The sequence below is a fragment of the Pimephales promelas genome, chromosome 4, assembly GCF_988280905.1.
Source record: "Pimephales promelas chromosome 4, fPimPro1.hap1.1, whole genome shotgun sequence".
NCBI classification, from domain to species: domain Eukaryota; kingdom Metazoa; phylum Chordata; class Actinopteri; order Cypriniformes; family Leuciscidae; genus Pimephales; species Pimephales promelas.
The window spans coordinates 27,803,350-27,827,653 of NC_142772.1; the positions used below are offsets into that span (position 1 = coordinate 27,803,350).

Sequence of the window (24,304 nt, forward strand, 5' to 3'; positions counted from 1 at the left end):
ATGAAATGCGTTGCCTGAAAAAATGGAGTGATTTCCGACAAAATTATATCTTTATAAAATAAATCATACTGCCTCCACCCTAAACCTGCTGATAATTAATCACATTGGGAATTGCTATTAAATAAATGCTCTCTTGAATTATTATCTCTGTCATTTCAGGAAGGTTTTTTCTCTCTGTACTATTTGGCCCATTTCCATGAACGCAAAGATTTGGCTCCAGCCTGTACACCTGACATAACACTCATTGGCATTCATCTCTCAGACGTTTCACAGTGCAGTACCAGCAATAGCGCCTTGTCATTCACCCCAAATTTGCTCAACTTTCATAATGTCTGCAGTATACCTGCAGAATCATCGGCCTGCCAATAAAACAAGTATTTGACAACTTTTTTTGCTCAGGTTTACACAGTGCAAAAGCAGGTGAAAAGGGCAGAACAGATTACCCTCTCCTAATATCACAGTAAAACAGAACACACCACCTCATTTAACCGAGTCTGCTCCTTACAAAAAAAAAAAAAATCAATGTTAAAGGAATAATTAAAAAAAGACAATCGTGATCATTTACTCACATTGACCTTTTATAGGTAACACATTTTATAGGTAACACTTTAGACTACTGTTCTGACATTAATGAATAATACAGGAACAAATGTGTAACACAAAATGAACACTCTAGTAACTACTATTAAACTACAAGAAACTCTAATTCATTAATAAGTGAATAATATCGCTCAGTTGAATGAGTTAGTTCACTATTAGGTAATCAGTAAACCACCATTGGAGCGCCAAACACAATTGGAGTCATCATAAAACATATCCTGGCTCTTCCAAGGTTTATAATGGGAAAAAAGTGCATCCATGCACCATAAAAGTAATCCCCATGCCTCCAGGGTAGAGCAATGTGTTTGTGAGAAAAATATCAATATTTATAACTTTAAAAACTATAATCACTGGCTTCTGGTAATGGCGGAAGAGTGACCTCTGACCCGACGCGTGGCATAGAATGTAGGAGTAGTGTAAGCTTAGATGCCTTTCACGGTTCAAACTAATTGGGCTGGGCAACAAACTCAAGCTCATCTTTTCTTTTATACCGAAATACGGAACCAACATTTCTCTTTAAAAATTCTCGTTTTAGACTTTGTGACCAGTGTTTTGTTTTACTCCATCCTCTATACTTCCTTTATTGACACCTGGAGCCAAACGAATTACGTTTATGATGTATGGATGCATTTTCTTCAACTAAACATATTTAGATATACGGGAAATCGCAATGGAAGACGATTTCAATATATCTAAATATGTTTAGTGAAAGGTAAAAGTTCCAAAATCTCCGTGTAAACAATGCGTGACGTAGACGCGCGATAGATCACTTCCGGCGTAACGTCTGGGGACGGTTCAATTTGGTTCAGTTGGACATCTGATTCAGATCAGTTCGATGGCTATTAACAAGAGGTGAAAACTATATAAATACTGTTCGTTTTCTCACACAAACTGTTCGTTTCGTGTCTTAGGCCATCAGTGTGTACTTACATTCACGAGTCATAAAATCATGTTTCATTTTGACTTCTCTGTGCATGCTCTTTGAGGTGGACCCCCTAAAACTGCGTTATAGGACTGACAGACAACAACGGTTTGACCAAAAAATGTCAAAATTGAAAATGCTGAGAAAACAAAGACACCAACATCTTGGATGCCCTTGAGGTAAGCTAAAACATTTCAAAAATTAATTTCAAAGTGAACTATCCCTTTAATAACGTTAGTTATTTGTCCCTATACAACCTCAAACTTGTAACGTATACCTCAGGGAATTCCAACACACTACTTGCAGTTCATCCATTTTGATTTCCGTGCTTGTTTGGAGGATGCCTCGTTTCTATTGGCCGCGCTGGTAATCGTCACTATCGTCACTACGTTGAACTATTTTGAACTTTGACCATGGCGTGTGCGCGAGGACGTCAATCGTGCACACCGCTGCGCTTGAGCTTTGGTCGACGCAGTAACAAAACGTCATCGCGCGGCACAAGCCATTGAAATTAATGTCGTTCATAGTGCAGCGCATTCCGCATCCTGTGTGAAAGGGCCTTTACGCTCATGTCTTTTAAAAATGCAGCGCTCCCATTGAAAACATATGCCAGGCGCATGGAAAACCGCTTTGGTGGACACACGGCCTTAGGTATACTATTAGTTTGCTATATACTTTTAGTTGACTTTTTAGTTTAAGAGAGTACACTTGACCTGTAATTATGCCTATTTGTTATCTGTCAAGTGGCTGTTAAATCAAAAAGTCATGCACCTGTATTGGCCTGAAGACGTAATAGCCTATTCCTAATGATTCCTAGTTCCCCTCCCCGCTTCGGGCACGCTCTGTTGCCATACTCAGGTTACAGGGTGGCAGGTGGGGTGGGGGGGGTGGGTGCTGCTTAGAAAGGATTTAACAGACCATGATGCTCTTGGGGCCCTGCTCTGTTTATTCAGGATGATGAAAAGAAACTGGGGGGAAAAGCTCTAAGTAAATGGAACACACACATGACATTTATTTTGGTCAACTACTCGGTTGCCTGTAGTTCATAAACGTGCAGCAGGATGCCAGGCACTGTAATACTATCATGAGAGGCCTTTGTTACAGTTCCTCTGTGTATTCAGGACAGGGGCCATAATGCTGTCTGAAGTGATCTGGGGCTTGTGTTAACTACCATGCAAAACTTGTCCAATCTACTGTCCTTCATATATGCTCAAACAATAAAAAAGGTTTAGCTATTTCAATTATGCTAGTGTGTTTTACCTGGTCGTTCTTTACACAGTGTGTTGCACAAAATTCTTCTTGTGCAACATGAAATGTAGCCTGAATATGTCATACCATCAAAATGCTTGAGGCATATTTCTTGATCAGCTATGTGACCACCCAAGCGAGTTCTTGTCAAAATAATATATGGTATAAACAAGCAGAAGTGTTAAAAATATGACCAGCCTGTTTGTGTACATCTTAGGAATAACTTCATTGACAACCAAACCACATGGGTCATCCAAGTTTTCACACATCCATTCCTCAACACATTATGGATGACGTTACCTGCCAAGTATACGCTAACATGTCACTGTGCATCAAAAATCAGGGCCGAGTTGAATTAAGAAGTCAACGGTTGTAACAGCAGTACCATGAGCAAGTATAATTATAACACAAACAGAATGCTCCATATGTTACAGTCATCGTCTGCACCATCCTGTCTTCTTCTTCATCACACTTCCCAGAATCCTCCTTGTCTCCACACCTGAACTCACTCCCTCATTACCCACCTGTTTATCGTCATCATCATCTGTGTCACATGTGTTCACCCTGTCATTGTTCATTGGTATCTGTATTTAGCCTCCTTCTGTTCAGTTAGTCTTGGTCGGTTCTCGTTTATAGTTTAGCGTGTGTTGTGGTTCCTGTTTAGTTTCCTTATTAAAACCCTGTTTCCTATTCATCCTTCCTACCACCACGTTCTGTAACACCATCAGTGATAGACGGCAATATGAGAGTAACTGTGTGTGTTCTTATTACACTATGTAATAGGTAATGGGAAGTCATTTGGAACACTTTAGGGTGTAACTCAAGCCAAACTAATCTCATTGGTCACTGTAGACTAATGTCCTAACACAAGTATTTCGGATTAGTCCTGCATCGTTTAGCAGACAACTGTAAAATGGATAGTTAAATTTTACAGGCTTAAAAGGACATGTCCATCATTTAAAGTCTACTTATTCTATTATTATTCATGTATTCACACTCACAGACATATTACACTTTGGTTTAAGGTCCATTTCTCACTATTAACTTGTTGCTTATTAGCATGCATATTACTAGGACATTGGCTGTTTATTAGGACTAAAACAGCTTATGTTAATGCCTTATTCTGCATCATCATATTCTACATCTGTACCTGATACCTAAACTTAACAACTACCTTACTAACTATTAAAAAGCAGGAGTTTATTGTGGCAAAAGTCATAGTTAAAGGAGTAGTTCACTTTTAAAAAAACTTATGCTGATAATTTACTCACCCCGATGTCATCCAAGATGCACGTCTTTCTTTCTTCAGTCAAAAAGGAATGAAGGTTTTTGATGAAAGCATTCCAGGATTTTCTCCATATAATGGACTTCATTGGGAACCAAACGGTTCAAGGTCCAAATGAAAGTTTCAGTACAGGTTCAAAGGGCTTTGAACGACACCAGACGATGAATAAGGGTCTAGTCTAGGACCCTTCGAGTCATGAATCGAAAAAAGATTTGTTCATTTTGATGAAAGAGTTTGAACAGGAGAGTCACAAACGCTCATCACAGAACAGAGCAAGGCGAGCATTTGTGCTTATAAAACTTAAACTTTTTAAATTATTATTTTTTTTAAATGAGCGATCGTTTCGCTAGATAAGACCCTTATTCATCGTCTGGTGTCTTTTAAAGCTGCACTGAAACTATCTTTTGGACCTTGAACCATCTGGACTGTTTTCATCAAAAACCTTAATTTCTTTTCGACTGAAGAAAGAAAGATAAGGACATTTTGGATGACATGGGGGTGAGTAAATTATCAGCAATTTTTTTTTTTTAAAGTGAACTACTCCTTTAATAGTGAGAATTGGACCCTAAACTAAATGTGACAATGTGTATGCTTTACAGTGTATGCTTTACAAAAAAGTTCAACTTGCTGACACCAGTTTATGAATTATGTATCAAAAACTAAAATTGAAGCATTCATTTAGGTTCATTTAATTTCTACATATACACTTTTAACATTTAAAGTTAAATTAAATAAGTCAATTAACAATATTTATTATTTTAAATCATGTTTCATTTGAATTAACTGTCAGGGTTCTGTCACTTTGGTCTAGTTTATTTCTTAGATTTATGACAGAGCCCAGACACCCCTGTATTGTCTTGTTTGTTTTTGTTTGTATTTATTTTTTTAATAAAAAAGCCATTAACTTCTGCATTACTCATGCCTTCACCCAACCCTGCAGTAACATTTTAAAAAAGTTGTTCATTGCACACACATGCACTAATAATAATAAATGCAAACTTATTCTAAACAGTGTTATTCTTATATAAACTACCAAAATAGTTCAGTAACTGAAATAAGATGAAATAAAATACAAATATTAGATGAAAAACATAAACTGACAACCTAAAGGGATATTACGCCCAAAAATGAATATTCTGTCATCATTTACTCACCCTCAAGTTGTTGCAAACCTGTATGAGTTTCTTTCTTCTGCTGAACACAAAGGACGATTTTTTGAAGAACGATTGGAACCAAACAGTTGTTCGGCACGATTGACTTCCATATTAGAAAAAAATAAAATAAAAAAATACTGAAGTCAATGGTGCCAAAGTTCCAATCGTTCTTCAAAATATCTTCCTTTGTGTTCAGCAGAAGAAAGAAACTCATACAGGTTTGAAACAACTTGAGTATTTAATTGATGACAGAATTTCCATTTTTGGGTGCAGTATCCCTGGAAATTAGGATAAAGGAAATTAGAATGTTGTCTTAGTTGGCAAATAGCTAAAATAAATGTTGAACAACTAAAACTAAAATATATACGTATACTGTAAAAAAAAAAACCATAAAAAATATATACTGCATATAAACAATGACAACCATATCACTGTTGCTGATGGCTATTAAACTTTAAGTCTATATTTCCTAAATGCAAGCAAACTACTTTCTAGAAGAATTTAGAGGTTTACATTTGTTAGGCTACTTATGATGAAGATACTCAAAGCTCTGCAATATTTGGATTTAATCTGTGTGTCTAACAGATGTGTCTCAATAACATTTTTACTTAGCTAATTGAAAAGTACACATTTATTCATTTGCCAGATGCCACACATACATTTTTTTTTTTTTTCAGGGAAAACATAAATTATGTCCAACCAAATTTACCACACTGGGTTCCTTACATCCTGCATACTTTTAATATTCACACATTTCTGGCAGTAACATGTGTGGTGAGGACAGAGGCCTGTGTCTCTGCGTCTAATTGTATTTCCAACTCAATCTGTGCAAGGTTGTCAGGACAGATTTATGTGCAAAGTTAAAATAATAGTAATGTCAAGTATTACTGCATAGTCCAAATACAAGATAGCATGTGTCTTTATATTGAGCATAGACGGACTGCCAGAATTTAGGTTTTGGGGGGAGAATGGTTTCTTTTGGCTTCAGCAGCCTAGACACACAGTTGCAAAGAAACCAAGCCCCCATTTTTATTGGACTATGATAAATGGCCCTTAGAGAACAAGCCTAAGTGCCCTTGAAATATGGTGTTGATGCGCACAGAGGGTTTGGTTATTTACCTTCAATTTAAGGGTGTTTCGGACATAAGGCATGACAGTCAGCTGTTCCAGATCAAGTCAAAGACAGAGGGCACAATGTGTGTCAAATATGTGTGTGTGCGTGTTTGAGCCTAGGAGTGAGAAAGGTACATTTATTGTGGTGTGTTTGCTCCACTGAACATTTCTGAGGCATCAAAACTAGTTATGTATATAGTAATCAACTGTTTACACTTAAATGAATTCAATATTATTGGTGTTCTTTTTGTCCACAAAGCAAACTTAAGGTTGTGTGTGTTAATGAATGCATGTGAATTGGTCAACTTCAATTTGTGACCACAAAAGACGGGAATCATTTGGACTAGCCATGCGCCCACAGAAGTAATTAATCATAGAGTAGGATAATAAGAGAGATTCTTTCCCAAAATGGAGTACAGATGGTCTTTATTCTTGATATATAGCCCCTGAGTGTAACTGTGTCAATAATAAGGCAAGTTAAGGAGAAGAAAAGCACACATAACTGCTTTATCATCACCATGAAATAGTCTAAAAATAATTAAATGGCAAGAGAATCTGTAAGTCTCCCTTAGTTTTAAATCACAAATTTGCAGAATAGAGACATGTAGTTAATAACTGTAAATTGAAAGGTTCCTAGTGTAAGCTGACTCCAAAAGTGTATGTTACAGTTTAATACCGGTATCCAAACCCCGTCTTGAAATTTATTAGCCACGTCAAAAGCCCTTAGCTCAAATGTATGGTACTCCAGATGTTTTAAGTTTCCACACATAGAATAAATGTTTAAGTCTTCTTTCATACAATGCAACTTTTTGGTTTAGGTTTCTAAAGGCTCTGAACAATGCTGTACATGCAAATGATCAGGACAGATACTGTACTTTGACAAGATTTGAGTTGAATTAGAAAATCGCATGTGAATTATTTGACTACATACAGGCAGTCCCTCTAAGATTATTTTGATTCATAAAAAAAAATATTTATCTGCCTTAGCCACTAAAGATGTTGTATTGTCGACATTGTAAGCTTTGCACAGATTTTTGGCCGAGTTCTTACGTGTTTAGTGATGTTTGATGGTACAAGAAGAACACACACAAGCAGCACATATGGTGAAAGTTTCCAACTCAACCATGCTTAATCTCCATGGAAGAATCTTTACCTCATCAAGCCTGATCAATTTATTAAGGAACAGGATGTATCACCATCTTACCTATGAGACTGGGAATATGGTAAAAGACTGAAATCAAATGCTTAGCATCTTTCTCCAATAAGATTCTGTGATAACAAGGAACCCTTCAACATCTTCTCACTAGTGGTTATCTAATTTAACTTTTGTTAGGGTGATGGATGTAATGCAGATATTTACATTTTAATTACAATTTGATTAATGAAATTAAATGACAACTTATTTCACATAATCAAAGATGAACTTAAAATAAAATATTGACTCTAGAAACAAAACTACGGAGCCCCCCTAGTCCCACTTAGGCAAAAAAAAAAAAAATTTGATACTATCATGTGGTCTCAAGATAGTAACTCGTGGCCTCAAGATTGTAACTCATGGCCTCAAGATAGTAACTCGAGGCCTCAAGATAGTAACTCTTGGCCTCAAGATAGTAACTCGTGGCCTCAAGATAGTAACTCGTGACCTCAAGATAGTAACTCGTGGCCTCAAGATAGTAACTCGTGGCCTCAAGATTGTAACTCATGGCCTCAAGATAGTAACTCGTGGCCTCAAGATACTATCTCGTGGCCTCAAGATTGTAACTCGTGCCCTCAAGATTGTAATTCGTGGCCTCAAGATAGTAACTCGTGGCCTCAAGATACTATCCCGTGGTCTCAAGATAGTAACTCGTGGCCTCAAGATAGTAACTCGTGGCCTCAAGATAGTAACTCGTGTTAGTATCTTGAGGCCACGAGTTAGTATCTTGAGGCCACGACGAGTTACTATCTTGAGGCCACGAGTTAGTATCTTGAGGCCACGAGTTACTATCTTGAGGCCACGAGTTAGTATCTTGAGGCCACGAGTTACTATCTTGAGGCCACATGAAGGGAGAACCACAAAAAAAAAAAACAGAAAACAAGCTGAAGAGAAGTATCTTAAATAGAAATTAAATCAACTGAAATTGAAGCTACTCGTATTAATTTATGCTTTCTGTTTTAATCACCACCATTACAGACAGATTCTTGTCCAGCAAAATGCAAGTTGCAAAGATGATTTATGTGTTAGCAGACTTCAGTGCTGGTCACACATAAAGGCAAAATAAAGAAGCCTTTTCCCACACACACATTGCAATAATATGGTGAAGCTTGTCTTTGTTTTCACCCCCTCAGTGTTCAAATAAACTTCAATATGAAGGAGGAATGTAACCTATACCTTTCTTTTGCCGATGCCCACAATTAAACTCTTAGAGGAATTGCATAGTGGTGAAAGTGCAGGAGCAGCATATATTTGAGAGCTGGGAGAGCACCTCATCTTCGGTGTGAGTGAAGGACCTCTGTTAGGTCATGGGGGCCGAGGCCCCAATGTAAACACAGGTGTTAAGGAGGCAAGAAAAAGGGGTTACCCCAATCCAGTAGCTAGGGAAACAGCAGAAGTCACGCTTGGTGGGTGAGAACTACCCCTAAAAACGATGCCAAATGGAACATTCCCCATCAATCTGACATGACACTTTATTAGGCCTCATTTGGTAGAATTAATGTGGCCTCTGCTTTCACACAGCAACTGCTGTAGCTAGTGATCAGGTGCAGCAAGACGTGAAACTTGAGTGTTTTTGAATCATTTATTCATCTTCTTATGTGTGGCAATGTTTGTCTTGGTCCCAGTACTGAATTAATGTGCTTTAATGACCCACAGATTTATAATTGAGGAAAAATTGGTTCTATATATTTTTCCAGTATTTAGAAAATATATCTTGAGGAACCAGAGGGAAGTGAGTTTGGTCTATTTATAATAATAAATCAAGCCAAATATTGAGTCATAAATTATTGTTAGAGACATATTTTATATATATTTTTTTTGTCAAGTTTAGTTTAAAAAAAATATTAACTTTAATAAATATAAGGAATTTTATAATTTTCCATAACAGCAGAAAAAACAGCAAGAACAAAAATGTGCAGTTCATTCTTGGTCATTTATTTATCTCTTTCTCTCTAGCACTTGCATGAAAGCACAAGGTAAACAATATTCAGAGGGAGCTGCTTGCTTTGCCCTAGTAATAAATAAATACCAAAATGTTTTTGAAATGCCTTTATTTTATGCCAAGTATACTACAAATACATATTTATGTACTTAATATAAATACCCTGCAATTGTACTTTTGGTATACTAAATTGGTATACTTAAAGGACTAAATACTTCAATACTAAATTGGAACAACTACTGTAATTTTGTACTTAATGCACTTTAGTTATCCGGAAATAGTGCTGAGGTCCAACTAAAGAAATACTTAAGTATGTTTGATTGTGCTACAGTGGAACTCTTTAATATCTTGCATTTACAGACTTAGCGGCCTATATTTGATCATACTATCCTTACAAATAGTGATATTAAAACACATTTTAGGCTTAATATTACTAAATATGCATTGTGCAATAAAGTACTCCAACATTTTTTATTATAATATTTAAATCAGTAAGTCTCGAGCAATATCTCAGTAAATATGTTTTGTAGTATACTTTAGTATGAAATTAATATATTTTAAATACATTTTGATATTGTTTTTCACTTGGAGTGTTGGACAAATGACCACTGGCATGAGTGGGCCTAAGTTTCTAATAAGTGTTTCTACCACAAGCAGATGAAAACATTCACCCCTTTCAAATCCTCTCCTACTAAAGAGAAACATGGCTTAAAGCTCATGTTCCACTCATCAACAACAATGCGAGTCAATAATAATAAATAAAGAAGCAACTAAATTGTTTAATATGGCAGCAATATATCTGCCTGCACAGCTTACTGCATACATTTTCTAAATTTTAATGTCCAATCTATAAAAAAAAAAAAAGAATGTGCTTACCATTCTCATACACTAAAGACCTATGGACGACCAGGAAAATAACAAGCTTTTTATCAACCACAGGACACAAAGTGTTCCCAGTGGTGCTCTTTCTGCTATGCACTGACCAACACTACAAATAATGATTTATCTTCTAGCTGCTCTCGAGCTCAATTTTACTATCTGTTTGTACAGCTGACAGGAGAGACAGGCTACGCTTGGATTATAATAAAAAGAAATTCAATACTAAACACTGCCGTGAGCTCTAACCTCTGGCCATTTCTATGCCAGATAAATCTGATCTATACCAACTTCTAATTATCAAAACCTTCTTGGCCTTATAACATTTTACCAACTCAGCAACTGGCCGAATTATCCTCAAAAGGATCCCTGACAATTTTTTTTTTATATATATATCTAAGAACAACAGATCTTGTGTGGAGAATTTAGTCCTTTGGTTGCTTAAATGTTTTCTTGAAAAAGAAGAACAAAATAAACATTATATTCTTACTGGCCTGGCAGATGGCAGCTTTCAATAGTACAGTGATTTCTAAAAATCAGCAGTACAGATTTTCCTGCAGGCACTTGGAGAAAAAGATTCTTATGGAAAATATTATTTTGGGCTGTTGAACGTCAAGGGAAATTCCACCCAGCTTGACAATTTACTTAACTCCTTTTTTTAAAAGAAATTCTCTGTCACCTCTGATTATATTGAGACAAATGTATCCGTTACACATACTCTTTATTTTAAAGAGGCCTCTCATTGTTAACCATTGACGTTTGTGGTGGAGCAAGGTCTGTAAATGAAACATGCTGTGTCATTAAATTACACTCAGGATATATTTAATATGATTGGGGTTCTGTCAGAATGTTACATTTTAACCTGTGCTGTCAAGACATCGAACAATAAATGAATTAGACATTAACATCATATGAAATTTATTGACTTATGTTTTACCCAAGCTGAACTGGTTTAATCAACTAAAGCATTTTTTGTTAAAACTTTTAAATGCCAAAATGTAGGAAAAGGTACTTCAAGAAAATTTAAATACATTTGTGCAGCATGGAATGAGTTGTTTCATCTTACTTTTGACATTGACCAGGATTCCTCCATCACAAGCACTGTGGTCTATTAGATTAATCTGCTTTGCACATGTTAGGCTTGTGGTTCTAACCTCATCAGTCTGCAAGACCTTCTAATCATACAGCAAGTTGAAGTGGCTATTAACCACAGACAGACTAAGAAAACATAAGGACTGTACATTACAAAGTGTTCTGACCAGTGGAATTAAGCTGACTTCCGTATGTCTTTTTATGCAGTGTGTAATTGTCCACAGTCTTTGTAAAGCAGTTACTTACAAATCTAAATACGTTTTGTTTTTTTCCATTGCCAAACATAGACCAGTATCAAACGTTTGTGACCTTGTCACATTAATTTTAAGTGTTCCTTTGAAACAGTAATTCTTATGGTGGCATAGAACATATTACATTGGATGTATGTTTATGTATGATGAATGATACTTGCATATATTCCTGAGTAATATACCTAGTTTCCACTGTATATTTGGTGAGACTGGGTGATATCTCTTTAAGGCCTCGGTCGCCCTTAATTCAAGGTGGGCCAAAGCTTACTTAGGGGTGTGGTGAGAATCAAAAAGAAGGCAGGTGTGTTTTGAATACATGGTGCATGGTATTGTTTGCTGCAGCTACTGTATAGAGATTTAAGGCTTGTTCCATATGGTTTGATAGTATTTTTTTTTTAAACGATACGTTAAGGGGGGACAGAAGGACAGAAACTTACTGAACCACCTGGACTGTTTACTTGTGTGCGCGTCTCTGGCAAGAGGACGTGCCCAATGCCCAGACCCAAACTTTCTAACTGTGTGGGTTAAAATTGCCCGACGATCTACGAATCTGGTGAGATCAGTTCTATTTTTTAATTTTTTTGAAGTGGTATACCACTGCATCAGGTGTGGATTACGTTTTTTCGTCACGTTCCGAACAGTGGATTATTCTCACAGACTAACTGTTTTCTGGTTGGAAAGCCTGGAGAGCTCTCAAGTCAGCCAGAAGTTTACTTTTGGTTTATTTTGTGGACTGGGACAATGAAAGGGGTCAATTGTGAGGGTGCATGGGATAGAGTCCTTTGTAATAACGCGCTATGCGCGTCAGTCAATTGAACTGATGCGTCTTTTGTTGAATGTTGTTCAGCGCCATCTGAATATTAGTTTATTGCTGTGTGCCTTATTGACTCCCATACACCTGTTCTTGGGCATGTTTATCTGTTTAAGAAAGCATTGAGTATGTGTCATTATTGAAGTTTGTGATATTCACGATTATTGCTTTTATTCTAAAGATCCCCTTGTGCGTTTATATACTGTAGTGACACATCTGTTTAAAAAAGAGCAGTGAAGATTGTTAAACATTGAAATTGAAATAATTTTTACAAATACTTTGTAATGTACCTTCATATTGTTTTCAGTAACGCAGAAGTCATTTCTCATTTGTTCCCATCTTGTTCCACCACTAATTTGGGAGTATTTTGGTAAATCCTCTACACATTAAAAGTTGGTCCTGTTCAATGTCTCTGCATTGACAAAGCTATTAACATGTGTTTAACATAATACCTCCAGGTCACTGCAGAATCCATCATATACATCCGGCATTTGTGAGGAGGCCAAACTACAAAGCAGATGATTGTCTAGTATCTTTATGGCAAAAGGCTATTTAATGTGAAAAACACTTCCACCCCTGCACTGGGATACTGGAAGCCACATCACGAGACATGAAACATCACAGGCCTTTGAGCCCAAGGTAAAGGATGTAGGGGGAAAAGGTGAACTCATACGTACCTCCGCAAAGTCACTAACCACTGTAACAGCTCATAATAAAAGTGTTTTTCAAAGAAGAACAGAGCCGGACTGAACAAAGAGGTCCTCTCGACTAAAAATGCTACTTGCATGACAAACATCATACAGAGAGGAAATGGCTAAAAGTATAACATAACAAAACACTGGTTTCGTTAAGATCAAAACTGAGCCCTGTAAACAAAGATTTATTTGATATTCCACTGTTGTTGATTATCCGGAAATATCTGGTGTGACTTTAATTCTGATAAATCGTATAATTTGCTACTGGTATCAATATAAATCAGATACAAAGAAGACTAAATCATCCAATTCATGCGTATCTACTTAAGTTTGACCACACAGTCGAATCATGTGGTGGTTAGAATAATCACAAGAGTATAAACATTAGTGATTGCATGACCAAACCTAACATTTGCAGTCATTTATAAAAAAATCAGTCAGATTACCATCAGGCCATAGCCTGGCAAGCCAAACCTACATCAAGGTGTTAGGTCAGGGAACTCACAATTGGCATGCCTCAATCCAAGGGGCGGGATAAACAGTTGTCTTTCCAGTGGTCTTCCCTCTGCACGCAATAGGATAGCGCTACAACCAACCAGAGCAACGAGCGGCTGTGGACTCATGAGTGAGTCCCATGCGTTTTCCCACCAGCAGAGCTAGTTGATATATTAAACTTTTGCCGTATCTGGTCGACAATTCCGAACACATCTTCCTTTTTTAAGAATGACTTAAGTGATGTTCTCTTAACTCCAAATCCTCCAGAGTCGCGCCCAAAGCCGATTCGAAAGACCGCTGTTCGCCAGCAACATCATCTTTGTTTTCAAGTAGCAGGGAAATTATTCACGTGGAACCGTCAGAACTCTGCTGTCATTATGTTAAGCCTGCCCATCAACTCTATACACGATGTGATTGGCCTGACCAGAGTTTGGTTTTTACAACTCGCAAGCCAACGTAGAGTTGCTAGACCACACTGGCTGCAAAATAATTTTTGCTGCTGCTAGAGTGCATCTAGATTTCTAGGCTAATCATGCCATACAACAAGATGCTATGTGATAAAGCAAGCAACAAGCCAGGGAAAGTATATCGTTCATGTTAAGTCAAAGTTTTTGCCTAACCGCCACTGCAACAATTAAGCTGCACAACATTTAGAATGGATGCTTGGTTTCTATTTTTACAGTGTTGTCTGCCCAGTGCTGCTGCTCAAAATATACTGCTGCTCATGTGTATTAAATATCAATACATAGGCAAGGAAAGACTGATAACGAACATTTAGATTTGGATATCATATCAAGTTTGATATCAAACATAATGATTCTTTGTTCTTAGCAAAACATTTAGTTGCAGCTGAATGCCACATGTAACTTTTGGCTATGGTTTAAACAAAAATATCATAAACAGTCAGTAATCAGTCAATTAAATAAGAACAAATAAACAAATTAGCAATAGCACTATACAACCTATCTCGCTACCCTCGATGGTGGGGTGGGATCAGGGGTTCATGGTGATTCCCCAGATGGAGTTTGCGGTCATCCGCTAAACCAATCCAGGACGCTGAAGTCAATTGAGCTGAGAATTCTGTCAATGAAGACAGTGCTCCTGATTGTGCTGGCTTCTATCAAGAGTGTGTTCAGGGATCAGGCATGATGTCTGGAATTCGAACCGGCCAACTTTCATGTTATCCTGAGATCCTGGCCCAGATACATGCCAAAGGTTCCCACCACTCCTTTCAAGGACCAGGTGGTGAACACGCAAGCAATGCCCCTGGAGGAGGCAGACCCAGCCTTAGCTTTGCACCTGTACGTTGACCGAATGCAGAGGTTTGGGACCTCAGACCAGCTCTTTGTCTGTAATCGAGGCCAGCAGAAGGGAAAGCCTGTCTCTAAGCAGAGGATGGCTCACTTGATAATAGTTGCCATCGTTTTGGCATACCAGACCCAAGGTGTGCCATGCCCCCTCGGGTTGAGAGTTCAGTCAATCAGAAGTGTTGCTTCCTCCTGGGTGCTGGCACATGGTACAATATATGTAGAGCTGTGGGATGGGCACCACCCAGCACCTTTGCCAGGTTTTATAGGCTTCCTGTAGAGCCAGTGTCCTCCCGTGTACTCGCCCCAAGTGGCCAGTGAAAGCCGGGGACCCGCCTATGGACCGGATTTGTGTGCTTAGGTTGCTCCTCATTTGAGTACCCCAGTTGACAAACCCTGTTGAGTTCCTGCACCACCCTCAGCAGTCATACGTGGCAGAGCGTCCAAAGCCAGACCTAACACTCGTAAGTACGCCCAATGGTTGACCCCTGTGCTAGGCGCCATATGTTGTGCTCCTTACGGTGATCCCATATGTGTATTCTTCTATGGTACGATTCCCCTGTTGCCGATCCTGTGTCTTTCCCTTGGCAGAGTCCGCTCTGTGGTCCCTGCCGGTGTTGACTCCCCCCTAACTAGGCTACCTCAGGGATATTCCATATGTTCCACTGCCCTAACGGCCAGTCCATATGTGCAATTTTCACACAAAACCTCACTACAGGTAGGACGTGGATTCTATAGCACTCTTTTCCACCTAGAAAAGGCATGCTTCCCCAGTGTTATCCAATAATCTCTGTATGGGTCATGCGGAACAGCAGTGATCAGCTATCTTGGCGTAAAGCCCTGTTCCATCTTCTGCCCCAGTAGGTGGGGATCAGGTAGCTTACTCGGAGCGCTGGAAGAGGCAGCAATAGTGGCATTTAGGTAGGGATCCCAATTCGTCAGATCACGTCTGACGTAACATTGAATGTGACTGACTGATAGGGAACATCTAGCTCATGTATGTAACCCTCATTCCCTGAAGGAGGAAATAGAGATGTTATGTCCTGTCTCTAAAATTACTGTACCACCGCTGAGTGGCCAGATCACCAGAGCAACCAGATCACCAGATCGGCTCCTCAGCGAAAACCTAAATGTGCAATGGAAGCGCACTTCCATTCGGGGCGGGATATCACATGCCAATGTGCATTGGCTCATTTAGTTTACACTCAAAGGTCATTGGGCTCTCAGGCAAGATCCCAATTCGTCAGATCACGTCTGACGTAACGTCTCCATTGTCTCCTTCATGGAACGAGGGTTACTTACATAACCGAGACATTGTCTTTCGAGTCTTCTTGCTTTTGAATGGTTTAAAAAGTATCCTATTCCTGACCCTTAAGTCTCTGTTTTCAGAATTGGAATCTGTTTTGATTCTCAAACCAAGAGATGACGTTTGATTTAGCCCACCATGCCATAACACAAGAGGGTGGAAAAAATGGGTGGAAAAAATAGGGGAAAACAGTTGTAAATGTAGAGAATATAAATGAATTTGATTTTAAAAAGGAGTTGGATATAATGCAGCCTGCTGGCCTCAATCAAGGTACATGATTTGCCCTTTGTAGAAAAATACCTCTGTGGTAGGCTATGTTGTGAAATTTAAAGACATCCTGTGGTGAAAATCAAGTTTTTAAGTGTAATTTATGTCTACGTGGTGTTTATAATAAACTTTAATACAAACCATGTGCAAAATTCATAGTTCAACACCATTCCTGAGTATTTTCCCCTTGAAACTGCAGTGAGGAAATGACTTGAAAATTGGTTTGAAATCGTCAGTGTTTCTTACGTCTCAAACTACCTTACCTTTCTTACATCACAAACTGCAACCAATCACGTCCCCCACACGTTGACGTGATTGGTTGCAGTTTGTGATGTAAGAAAGGTAAGGTAGTTTGAGAGAAACACTGACTATGCTCTAAAGCGGAGGAGTCTCAAGAGAAGCCAGTTTATCCCGCTATATTTTTCTGTTGATATGAAAAATGGGGTACATTTAGTAATAAAGGGGGTGAATTACACTGAACAAAATTATAAATGCAACACTTTTGCAACACACTGTTTTTGTCCCCATTTTTCATGAGCTGAACTCAAATATCTAAGACTTTTTTATGCACACAAAAGGCCTATTTCTCTCAAATATTGTTCACAAATCTGTCTAAATCTGTGTTAGTGAGCACTTCTCCTTTCCCGAGATAATCCATCCACCTCACAGGTGTGGCATATCAATATGCTGCATGGCTGTGCGATAACAGCATGGTTATTGCACAGGTGTGCCTTAGGCTGGCCACAATAAAAGGCCACAAAAAATAAACATAGTTAAAAAAAATACTTTAAAAATAACCAATAACCACATAGACACTTGAAATGAAAGAAAGTCTTTTGGTAATAGACTGACTGTGACTGTGTTCATTGTTTTTTAGTTTTTAGTGCTGTAACTGAGTCCTAATCCATATCAGCACTGTATATTATGTGCAATAGTCTACCCTGGTCTCAATCATTCAGAGCACAATTCAACACCAGCTTTGTAACAAGATCCACACTATTAAATTGACTCCACATGTGCCCGACTAATTTTTTAAAAACCTTATTTTACTCAAAACAACATCCGTAGCAAATCCAAAAGTTTGCCTGCTTTAAGACAAGTAATAAAGATGTGAAAAAGTAACGTGACAAGTCGGTGAAATAGAACATTAATTCCAGATTGAATAAATCCATCGCAAAGCTCTTTAAAGGGAACTGAAATAAGATCTTGTTATTCCTGACAAATCCCATTTCTTTTCAATGCTAGCATGCTGAGCAAGGAAGTTTACTTAATTCTGGTGAGTTAGAATATTTGCTCAGTTGATTTGAATATAACCCAAAATTCAGTTAGAACAAGTTAAAATCAACTAATCTAAGCTTAGATTTTGGAATGGATAATGGGAACAAAAACCTATCTATGTCAATAAACCCTCTATTTCTCCCTAAAATTATGATGGTATATATTGTGTCATTGAAGGGATGGTGAACAAAAGTAAAAATTGTCATTTACTCACCCTCATGTTGTTCATCCATCTCCCTCAAGAGACTCCAGAAGAGCAACACATAACTGTAGGATAGTTCAATTCAAATCATTTCACATTTATTTGTATAGCGCAGGGGTCTTTTTCACCTTTTTTCATTTGAGAGCTACTTTTTAAAATGAAAGTGACAGAGAGCTTCTCATGTTATACAATACTTAAATATCTTAAATAATGTCTAATAACTTTCATATTAACAACTATCCAAGCTGTTTTAGACCCAAACGTGTTTTTGATGGCAATATGCACTTTTTGTTTACATAAACTAAAATAAAATAATAACTTTAAAAATGATGGCCATATTTTAAAGGAGTGTTATCTACAAGTTCAAATAAAGTTTTAATAAAAAAGGTTTTATACAAATACCTGACATATTTCAGCCTTTAAACCATTTCAGGACTGACATTTAAAATACACATTAGCTTACTTGCCAGCCGCCTACTCTGGCATACATTTCAGGCGAGGCGAGGCAAGGTGCATCTCAAACAAGCCTATGGGCCTTGTTCGGTTAAGACATGCCTCATAATCAAAACCCTATGGAGCAGTATCAGACTCACATTGGCCCTCATTTATCAAAAGTGCGTACACCAAATTTCCAGCGTACACCTGGCGTACACTCAAAACCACGGTGACTTTGAGATTTATCAACATGGACGTTGGCGTACGTCACGCTCAAATCCTACACCAGCTCAGGAGGTGGTGTACGCACGTTTTGAGCTAGCGCAGAAATGCGCAGAAAAATTCCTAACACCACAAGATGCACTGACAATCTAAAAGATATTATATATTATACCCATTGTAAAAAAATAATTATTAACTTCAGTATTTATTTTTGTGTAATGTTTAATTTGTGTGACTTTACCAAAGCATTTGATTTGTAAGCAGTGGTGGAATGTAACGAAGTACAAATACTTCGTTACTTTACTTAAGTACATTTTTCACGTATCTTTACTTTACTTAAGTAGAATAAATAGTGCTTACTTTTTACTTTTACTTCGTTACATTTTGCAGCAATTATTCTACTTTCTACTCCACTACATTTCTACAACTTCTGTTACATTTTCGTTACATTTTCTGATCAGTTTTTCCCCTGCCAAAACGTAATCTGACCGTCCGTTCGTTGCACGTTTGTCTCACCGGTGACGTTTGGTTGCCATAGATACAGTATATCAAACCGGTCACACTAAATGCGTCTCACACGCAGTGTGTTTATTATGGAAGCTTGTTTCCGCCACTGAATAAAAAAAATAAAATAAATAATTGCGACTTTTTATCTCACAATTCTGACTTTTTTTCTCACAATTGCGAGATAAAAAGTCCGAATTGCGTGATATAAAGTCGCAATTGCGAGTTATAAAGTCAGAATTGCGAGATATAAAGTCAGAATTGCGAGATATAAAGTCAGAATTGCGTGATATAAAGTCGCAATTGCGAGATAAAAAGTCAGAATTGCGAGATATAAAGTCGCAATTGCGAGTTATAAAGTCAGAATTGCGAGATAAAAAGTCAGAATTGCGTGATATAAAGTCGCAATTGCGAGTTATAAAGTCAGAATTGCGAGACATAAAGTCAGAATTGCGTGATATAAAGTCGCAAAGCGAGTTATAAAGTCAGAATTGCGTGATGTAAAGTCGCAATTGCGAGTTATAAAGTCAGAATTGCATGATATAAAGTCAGAATTGTGAGATTTAAACTATTCTGATGGGGGGAAAAAAATTGGCCTAATAAGTCGCAATTGCGAGTTTATATCTCACAATTCTGAGAAAAGATGTCAGAATTTCGACATATAAACTCGCAATTATGTGTTATAAAGTCAGAATTGTGAGATGTAAACTCGCAATTGTGAGAAAAAAAGTCACAATTCTGTCTTTTTTTCTCAGAATTGCGACTTTATATCACACAATTCTGACTTTATAACTCGCAATTGCGACTTTATATCACGCAATTTTGAGAAATAAAGTCAGAATTGTGAGATGTAAACTCGCAATTGTGAGAAAAAAAGTCACAATTCTGTCTTTTTTTCTCAGAATTGCGACTTTATATCACACAATTCTGACTTTATAACTCGCAATTGCGACTTTATATCACGCAATTCTGAGAAATAAAGTCAGAATTGTGAGATATAAACTCGCAATTGTGAGAAAAAAAGTCAGAATTGTGAGAAAAAAAGTCAGAATTGTAAGATAAAAAGTCACAATTCTTTATTATATTTTTTATTCAATGGCGGAAACAAGCTTCCATAGTTTATCATGCAACTCATACGCGAAAATTTGTTTTTACGTGCATAGGAAACACACCGTGTGTAATATATGTTTGGTTTGGTTAGGATTATGGCAAGCCAAGAGGTTCAGAATTACACCATAAATGAATCGCGTTTACTGCCAAACATAGTTATTAACATATAGTACTAAGGATATTGCCTAATTGCAAGCTTGTTTCAGAAATGGTGACATTTTTTTTCCATCATTATTGAACATCATTATAGGAGTAGGCTATTAGGTTGAATGAGTTAGAATTAAATGTTTTATTAATCATTAGAAAATAGACATTAAGATAATAAATTGTTATGCAAGTACTTTTACTTTTAATACTTAAAGTACATTTAAAATAAAGTACTTTTTACTTTTTACTTAAGTATGGTTGTCATTGTGTTACTTCTACTTTTACTAAAGTAAATATTTATCTGGGTATTTGTACTTTTACTTAAGTACTGAGATTCAGTACTTCCTCCACCACTGTTTGTAAGTATATTATTCCTTCAGTTGAGAGCCTGTGCGCTTTACCCTGACGTTTCAGGATTATCCCCGACAGGTGCGCACGGACTGGGTTCGGTAATGAATGGCTTTCAATGACCAAAAAATAATTCAGACAGACAAAATAATAAAAAATACATTCTTCTTTTTTAAAATTATATTAATAATAATACAAATAATAATAACGACATCCTTCTTCTAAATAACAATAAGTGTCATTAATACAAATCATAATAATAATAATATTACAAACTGTCATACAATTATTAATGTGAATGAATGGTACTTCACATCACATCATCATCATCTCACTATTATAGCCTTTATGTGACGTGATTCAAAATTCGAACTGACGGCTCCACGTCAGAGAAGTTTCTCTTCTTTGCCTTCTTCCGTGTGTCCATGGTGTAAAATGAGGGCATGGGGGGAGCGGAGACTTGAATATATAGGGGCATGTTATTCTAATGATGATTGTTTTCAGCCGCGGGATTTATCAAGGGCAGGCATTGCATACACCTTGATTTCAAATGTACGCACAGTTTCATAAATCAGGCGGTGAGAGGAGTGTAACCACAATCTTACGCAAACATATACGCCCGTTCACATACTCACCCTCAAGTTGTACCAAGCCTGTATGTGTTTCTTTCTTCTGCTGAACACAAAGATATTTTAAAGAATGCTGGTAACCAGATAGTTGACGGTAGCCAATGACTATTTTTTCCCTACCATGGAAGTCAATGGCTACTGTCAACAGTTTTTTGGGTGAACTATCCCTTTAACAGTTAGGTCTATTTGTTGCTCTACTGGACTCTCATGTAGATGAATGATCAGCTATGACAGATTGCTGGAACACACACAGGTCAAATTCACTCTCAGCAAACATTTCAAACATGAAATTGCTGGATCATCACTTTTAGGTTTTCTGTGGTCTGAAAAGTATTTCTATAAAGCAATTGTGGAAACAGTGGGGACTGCAACTACATCCTAAGAATAGCCTCATATGTTAGTGCACATCAGGTGTGTTGTTAAGTCTCATTTACTGCCACAAAGACCTTAGGAAAGGGTAAGTCCTCCATGGAGAAGACAGACCCTAATAAACATCTGTTTTAAGTCACTGCTGAAGGAAGTCTGCAGGAAACAAAGTAGAAATAAATGCAGTGTTGAACGCTGTGTAGATGCAGAAATTAAATAGCTGCAAACAACCTTATTATTATCCTCCCAAATAATATTATTATTAATCATCCCCAGAATACTCTCCCTCATGTTGTTGCAGACCTGTGTGCATTTCTATGTTCTACACAACACAAAAGGTGATAATGTGAGTATTAATAAATGACGGGGAATGCTCGACCCTTGGAAAGCGTATGATATGTTTCTACTTTTTAAATTACAGCATAAATTTTCTTTACATATAGGATAGTGATTTGTGGATACAATCAATCAATTGAAGCACTTGAATAGAGAGAGCAGAGAATAGAAAAGAGATCCGCTTTACAATTCTTCTGTATTAGATATCACTGCTGCAAGCTATTCTCTTTCCAAAACGTTAGTACCATGGGAAAAACTGGTGTTGACATAGTCTTATGCAAACCATCTCCTTTAAAATTAATGTTCACTTTTCTTATGCTGATGCAAATCTCAATTTATAAACCTTAGGTACTGTGATAGTCTTATAGTTTTATATACTGTATTCTGTCGTGTCTGGCACGACTTGGAAGAACTTCCCAATCAGCTTCATTTAGCACCTCATATGCTGGGTCGTTGTGGGACAACCAGCACAGGCCAAGCTATCCTCCTGGCCGTGCCCTGAAAAACAGGGCTGAAGGTCTTATTTCAGCCTATGTGTGTGAGGGATTAACACTGCGGTGCATACGTACAGTCTGTGTTCGCAGCAGGGTTTTACTTGGCTAGTAAGCGATGGCTCCAACCATCAATTTCGAAAGGGGTGAATTTGTGTAGAGTGACTTTTTCGAAGAAGCCAAACAATGGACAAAGAGCATGGCTGTGGTTGTGCTGGGGGTTTGGGGGAGGGTTCGAGCTCGAGTCTCCATACCCTGTCATGAGCACGCGAGGTCAGGACATCTGCTGACATTTACTGCTGGGTCCGGGCCAGGCTGCAGGTTTCAGGGCTCCTGCCAGGGCCTCATATCAGGCCTGCGTAAAACCACCATGCTCCCTCGCCTCTGAAACTCGCACCAGAATGCTCGAAACCTGCGTGACCTTACGCTTTTGATCCAGACCTAGTGGTGCAGCATTTATGAGGACACTGTGAATTGTAAACTTGCTGAGAGGGCATGAGCTGGTTTTCAACATAGTCTCTGCGCTAAATGCCAGTACAGGGAAATGGATTATGCGACTAATGCGTTTTTTTTTTTTTTTTTTTTTGCATGATCCATTTGCTCAGATCTGAGCCAAACTCACAATCGCTCCCATTCCCCGTATGGACCTGATTTATAAGTGGAAAAAAAGTAATGCTTTCACTCATCTGCTTATTTCACATTCATCTCGAAAAAGTCACAGATGCAGAGAGAAAGAAAGAGCATGAGAGACGGTGACTGAGTCAAGCACTCAGTCAACCCCTTGTCTACTTTTAATCACATAAAGAGACTTGCGTTCACTGTTGTCCATTATTTCAATGCAGTCATAAGCTATTGTGGAACCTTTTCACCACAATAGCCATCTTTCAGTCAACCATTCAAGCTTTTCTCATTGCGTCAAGTATTGAGTTTCTGAGGGCGAAATCCCTTCGTTTGTTCAATTGTGATTTGTTGGCAGGACACCACAATGCCTATCTGTCAAATGAAGCATGTTATGTACTAGCCTATAAGAGGGCAACAAAAGGGCAACATCTGATTAGCATTCATAGCACAGTCTCCCTCGTCCGTTGGTATTTTATTACCACAGGTGCAGGGGCATTCATTGATCAGATGCACGCTACAGGCAAAAAGCACGTCTTAATTGAAAACATCTCTATTTATACACCTGCAGGCACTAAAGGTCTCCAAGAGCAAAAAGAGGCCTGAAAAGGCAGTTAGAAAGAGTGGAAGGAAGAGAGAGAGAGAGAGAAAAAAAACACACTGGAAGGTTGCAATTGAGAAGGAGTCACAAAAGAATCAAGTTTTTTAGACTAAAGAATTTTTAGACTAAAGAGAATTAAAGAGTTACAGGTACTCACAATACATTTTTAATAATAATAATAATAATAAACACTTATCATTTACTTATGTATGTTACATTACCATTAAAAATAAATTGATTGTTTTATTTAGCTAGGATGCATCACATTGATCAAAGGTGCATGTTACAAAAAAATCCTATTTCAAATAAATGTTTTTCTTTTGCACTCTCTATTTATTAGAGAATCCTATTTTTTATACCCAAGCATTAACCAGCAAAAATGTATACAATTGTTCTTGAGTACAAGATTATCCCCAAACTTTTGACTGGATTTTTTAAAAAAAAATGTACGTACCAAA

General features: G+C 37.7%; 1 protein-coding gene across 1 annotated transcript in view; it reads right to left on the reverse strand.

Moving 5' to 3' along the window:
* cfap299 (cilia and flagella associated protein 299) overlaps window positions 1-24,304 on the reverse strand; it is a 63,686-nt gene that overhangs the window by 35,121 nt on the left and 4,261 nt on the right. The gene's annotated exons all lie outside the window — the stretch shown is intronic.